Source organism: Electrophorus electricus, chromosome 19 (genome assembly GCF_013358815.1).
Source record: "Electrophorus electricus isolate fEleEle1 chromosome 19, fEleEle1.pri, whole genome shotgun sequence".
NCBI classification, from domain to species: Eukaryota; Metazoa; Chordata; class Actinopteri; order Gymnotiformes; family Gymnotidae; genus Electrophorus; species Electrophorus electricus.
The window spans coordinates 13,168,556-13,174,555 of NC_049553.1; the positions used below are offsets into that span (position 1 = coordinate 13,168,556).

The 6,000-nt window shown below is 50.2% G+C and overlaps 1 protein-coding gene across 4 annotated transcripts in view; it reads left to right on the forward strand.

Moving 5' to 3' along the window:
• Window positions 1-6,000, forward strand: part of LOC113585511 (zinc finger protein 521) — a 105,092-nt gene that overhangs the window by 19,440 nt on the left and 79,652 nt on the right. The window lies entirely within an intron of this gene.

Genomic DNA, 6,000 nt, shown 5'->3' on the forward strand with positions numbered 1-6,000 from the left:
AAGCGACGTGAAAACGCGCTGCCTTCCCTTGACATCCCTTTCTGTGGTTCTTTCTTTCCCGACGCAGACACAGCACCCTTTTGTTGGCCCTGTGGGCTGTAATAGGGGAGCTCGCGCGTTAGGTAGATCGCAGTCGTGCGAGTTCTCGTTTGTCAACTCCTGCCGTGTTCTGGACCTCCAGTTAATATCAGCGACTGTCTGGGGGTCACTGGCAGACGGATGTCATTGCTTGTCTGATGTATGAACAAGGCTAAAAATACACTGACAAGAAGGACTAATGGTATCGGCTAAAGGCTTTTCTGAAACGCCTTTTTTAGGCTGCATGTCCTCTTTACTTTAGATTTGCTACAAGTCCGTCAGTGATGTGGATCACTGGATTTACTGTAAATGGCACAGTTCAAGTCTTTAAATAAGTGTGTGTGTGTGTGTGTGTGTGTGAATGTGTTTGTGTGTGTTTTGCCCTGTTGCCCTGTTTATTGAAATCTGTTGTCCTCATGTGTTTTTGAGTCAAGTATGAAGCTGAATGAAAAATTAATAAATGTTTTGTTGTGTTTTAGAAAAGGGTTTGCAGGTTATATCAGTGATTTTGTTTCAGGCTGTAGCTTGAAAAATTTGACCCAAAGTCCTATCCTTCATTCAAAGAGTTTAGCTCTGAGACACAATTTAGCTCTGAGATACAAACTGCTGCCACCAAAGAAAAAAATTGCTTACCCTTGAAATGTCTAATTTAGAGTCTGTGTCTGTGAAAAAAAGATTATAAAGATTATACAGATACTTGGTTAATTAGCAGGGCAAGACTTTTATTTTAACAAAGTACGAGCTAAACATGTGCTTAACAAAATGGACCGGCTTAATTTTGTACCAACAAAAGAAGCCATTGATTCGTGGGGGGAACATGATCAATTTGAAACAGATTGAGAAAGCATCGTATCTTGCCAAAAAGAACCTTTCAAATTGTAGAGTAAATATTTTTCTATGAGAAGTGGACTAAGCTCTGAGAGTGGTTTGATCCTGTGGGCGGGGCTTCTGCGTCTCCCTACAGCACTGGTGTGTTTTACACACAATAAGGCTGTGTGTGTGTGCGTGCGAGTGTGTGTGTGTATGCGCGTGCGCTTTCATTTTGGATGTAGAAGAGGCAGAAAAAGAGTGAGGGAGAGAGTGTGAGACAGAGGGCAGAGGAGGAGAGAGGGTAGTTTGTGTATTTGCGATGTGTGACCATTCAAAATCCTCTTGTATCTAACCACAAATTACAGGGCACGAATGATCTGGATGGGTCTCGTGTGTCTAGACGACCAGGAAGATATCCCATTTGAGTATTACAGAGATTTTCCATTCACTGGAAGCTGCTCTATTTATGAGGGAATAGATTTTATGAACACGTTGCACATGTGTTCGTGTGTGTGTGTGTGTGTGTGTGTGTGTGTGTGCGTGTGTGAATCCATGAGGCAAAGGGAATGAGAAATGTATGTGATGGGGCATATTATTTTATTCATTTGAAAAAGGCAGGCTATCAACCCAGGACCACTGGAAGGCAGGGTCTTAGTTAATAATTTAGCGCAGACCTAATGCCGTTGATGTGCTCTGTGAGTGCGTTCACCATGGAAACGTTTGTGACACAGTGGTGACACACACGCTAGTGCAGCGGGTGCTCGGTTCGCCTGGTGGATCCAGTCTGGCTCTTCCTAGCACAGTCGTGCATATGTGTACGTGATTCTGGCAGGAATACTTCAGCGCAGACACGTCTGGGCGTCCCCGAGGTGGTTCGTGTTTTTGGTCCGGGGAAGTGACTGACACCGGTTCTCTCTCTCGCTCTTTTGCTTGATGATTTCATTAATTCTGGAGTCATGTTTGCTTCCAGCTTCCTGGGAGGTTTTTCTGGATGTGAAGGTTGGGTTGTGATCCCCTACCCCAGACAGCGTGCTCTCCTGTCTCCTTACCATTATCCCGAACTCTCATTAACGTCAGTCTCTCAGACAAATAACTCCTAATTGAACAATGCTTGAAAAGCTGTTCGAATCAGACCCTCCCGCACGACGGCTACTGCCGAAAGACCTCGTTGTAAACGATCTCTCTGGCGTCGAGGAGCAGCATGCAGCCTGCCACTCCTGAAACAAAAGAGACCAGTGCAGCAAACTCACTTCTTCCATTTTTTTTCCCAGAGAAAGGGGGCAGACGGATCCTTTATTAAAAGCACTTTACAGGCGGAGCCTCTGCGAGGTTTAGGACGCAGCCGCGAGCGTCTTTTCTTCCAGCGGTGGAAAAAAGGAGCATGAAAGCGCTGGACACACCTGCGTTCCGGACCGGCAGGAAAGCAGGCGAGACTGGGACGGGAGGGAGGAAGAGAGATGTAGTGTGTCACCCCGATCAATGGCTGCTTTTATCCCCCTGCGCCCCAGTCTGGGAGAGTTTTAACACCTTTCTGTGCACTTAAGGTGCGACCGCTGCCTCCACGCTAAGGGAATCTGGGGCTATGGATCGGCCCGTGTCCCTAATGCGATCGGCGCTATTGATCGCGCTAATGCTGGACTGCAGAGGAAGAGAGCGAGGAAGAAAGATGAAGGGGAGAGAGAAAATGAAGAAGGAAAAGAGGGAGAGAGAGAGAGAGAGAGAGAGAGAGAGAGGGAGAGAGAGAGAGAGAGTGAGAGTGAGAGAGAGAGAGAGAGAGAGAGAGAGAGAGAGAGAGAGAGAGAGAGTGAGAGAGAGAGAGAGAGAGAGAGAGAGAGTGAGAGAGAGAGGGTGAGAGTGAGAGAGGGAGAGAGAGGGAGAGAGAGAGAGAGAGGGAGAGAGAGAGAGAGAGAGTGCTGCAGGAATGTGTCTCTGGGGAGCAGGCCATCTTCGACTTGGGCAGGGCTGGAGGAATGTTTACAGCACCCCCTCCCACTCCCCTCTTCCTTGTATCGACCCCCTCTGTGCGCGCGCGCGCACACACACACACACACACACACACACACACACACACACACACACATGCGCGCGCTTGAACAGGACTCTCCAGATGCTTGGGCAGGGCTGCTGGAATGCCTCCCCTGGGAGAGAGTCGACTGCATGCAGGGCTGGGGTGGGTGGAGCTCTCCCCCCGGAGAGCCGGAGGAGGCCTCGCCGAGGTATGTTTACCCCTGAAAGCCTCCTGCGCTCCCTGGGGCAGGACCTGCGGGGGCTCTGGCTCCGGGACGGCTGCGGCTCGGGTTTCCGTGACTGGGGCACAGCATCCTGCTGTCCTGGGATCCAGTTGCCTCGGGAACTGCGGGAGAGGGCGAGCTGTCCGCTCTTAAGAGCCTGTTATTAACGCTCATCCACACAGCCGATCAAGGTCAGTGGAGTTTGGGTGCAGGTTTCAAATCAGCCTTCTCACCTCTCTTCTAAGTAAGGTCTTTCACGCCGGTGTAAACCAATTCTCTCTTCCGCCCTCTCTCTCTACCTCTACTGATAATAAATTCCTTAAAGTGGAGAAGTGTTACAGAAATGCAGCACACCTACTTGCGTGTTACCTTTTGCTCAGGCGCTAAAACAAGCTTTATCTTGCACGAAGAGAAAACGGCCCTCTTGCGACGGAGGTCACTGGTGGCCATTAGTAGACACGTTCCAGTGTAGAGATCGGAGCCTCCACGAGTGCGGAACGCCATGCGGCTCTCCACGGCAGAGCCGCTAGCCGCTCGGCCTGGAAATTGTTGCTATCCTTTAATATCTGGAGAAACAGATGAGACGGCTAAATGTTCCTCCGCAAAGCCAGTACCTGGTACGAGGACAGATTAGCACTGTGGCGGCGCCTACCGCTGGGTGTCAGGTTTCAGTCCCAGCTGTGCCACATGCCACACCGGCGGGTCCCTAGAAAGCAAATGGCCGCGTTTATGTCGGGCCGGAGGGACGGCGGGTTCCTGTCGTCCTTCCTCCCGGAAAGCGGGACGCGCTGGCATGGCTTCATCTGCCGCCATGCTGAGGTGCATGATGAAGTGTACGACTGGTAGCTCTGAAATATATTCAGCCTGCACCCACCACGTGCTAGCTGCTGCCCCCTACTGGAGCGGTGCCGGTGTCGTACGGACGAGAGAACTGCTACGATTCGCAGAGCTGATTGTGGAAACTGCTTTGTAAGGGAAAAAAAAATTATGCTGTTAATAAAAAATAGAAGCAAAAAGGAAATTAAAGAAGAAGGAAATGAATGAAATGTAATCCTTCGGCGTAGACCACACCGCTGTACGCCATGTGTAGTACACAGCTAGCAGTCACTGTGATGACGAACAAAGCTAAACGTGTGTTGGTGTTGCACTTCACAAAGAAGGCATGACTTCAGGACTTTAACTGTCTGGGGTGAAATATTTTTAGATGTTTTGTCTCCAAGAGAACCCAGTGACCAGGTATCCCTGCAGCACCTGCTGAAATGCCTCCTGTCTCCTGTCCGTGTGAGACGCTCTCGGGCTCTCGCCACCCCCTGACCTCTGCACTCGGAGAGGCTTCATTCCTTCATCTTCCTGGAACTCCTCTCCCTCATCCCAAACCCATCCCACCACCTCTCCCGTCTCCTTGTCCTCCTGTCCGTCTACAAAAGACCTTCCCATTGTCTCAACCCTCGAGAGGGAGGCCCTTTTTAACAAGCCCTGCTCTCACTGCGGCACTGCAAGAACAAGATAAGTGCTCCTCGTCCAGATGGCCACAGATAAGGGAGTGCAGGTTTGGCAGGTGGGCAGTGGTGTACTTAAAGAACGCTTTGTCAAAAAGGCGCGGGTTGACGATCACGCTTGAGGGCTGGTGGAAGGCCGTTGGCATTGGGCTAATGCAAGCATGCGCGCAAGCTTTCATTGCTTTGTTAATTATATGAATATACTATGCTAATCTTTCATTTACATTCATAAAAGAGGGCTGTCATGGCAACATTCTTGGCTTGCAGCTGTTGACCGTGCGTTAAATTATGATTTTGTAGGTCTCTAGCAGAATGCGATGTTTACCACTGGTTGTAAATGATTGCGTGTAAAGGAGTGACGGTGCTTTGTCTCAGTTTACCCGTATATGGGGTACTTGTATGCGTAGCGGCTGCGGGCTAATGCTCCACACAGCACACGCTACCGTACGCTGGTGAAAGACTCTTGCATGAGTTTCCTTTTGTATGCGTGTTTCATTAGACATACCCGTCTGATGTGATTTGACTGTGTCAAATGGTGCACCGCTCCCCAACGTGAAGACGTTTCCAGACGTTATTGTGTCACAGGATCGGCGTTCCCCACACACGCCGGTCTGAATGTCAGAACTCTGCCGTTAATTTGCAATTTCTCCACGTTTGGAGCGTCACAGTGCTTGGATGTGGAAAGATCGGTAGAAGATAACAAAGCTTTGAAAGTATGAGGGGCGGGGGTGGCGGGTCAGGGGAAAATAGCACTTTCTGCGTTGTGGCCCGGTTTGAAAGGAGACCTCATGGTAGACTGAGCTTTCTGAATTGGTCTCAAGTCTATCCTGAGTGCCTTGTGTGTATGCGTGTGCGTGTATGTGCACGCGCGCGCGCGCGTGTGTGTGTGTGTGTGTGTGTGTGTGTGTGTGCGTGGGTGTGCACTGATATACATGCATTTGGCATATTTGTGATACCGAGCTGGTGTGTTTCCAGGCGCAGTGCTCATGAAGGCAGTGATGTATGACATTATGGGTGCGTTTGGACATTGTAATCATTGTATAAGGCACCGCAATGCTCGTCCTCTAGTGGGTGTGTGTGTGTATGTGTGTGTGTGTGTGTGTGTGTATGTGTATGTGTGTGCAGTCTCCTGCGCCTCCTCTGGTGCTGGAAACATTAGCAGGAGTGTCATTAGGCACTCAAAGCAGCTGCAGTCTCGTGAGATCTGCCTCCACGCCTCGTCCCTGAGCTTCACACTGCACATTATGCACTGGATCAACTGTTTATTGGGCTTTGTCAGGAGCTCGGCGCCGCCACAGTGCGAGGAGCAGAGAGGAGCCACCTCCTCATGTCAGCGTTGCGCTCGCGCTCACAGGGCTGCCTGCAACTGCTTCCTCCGTGGC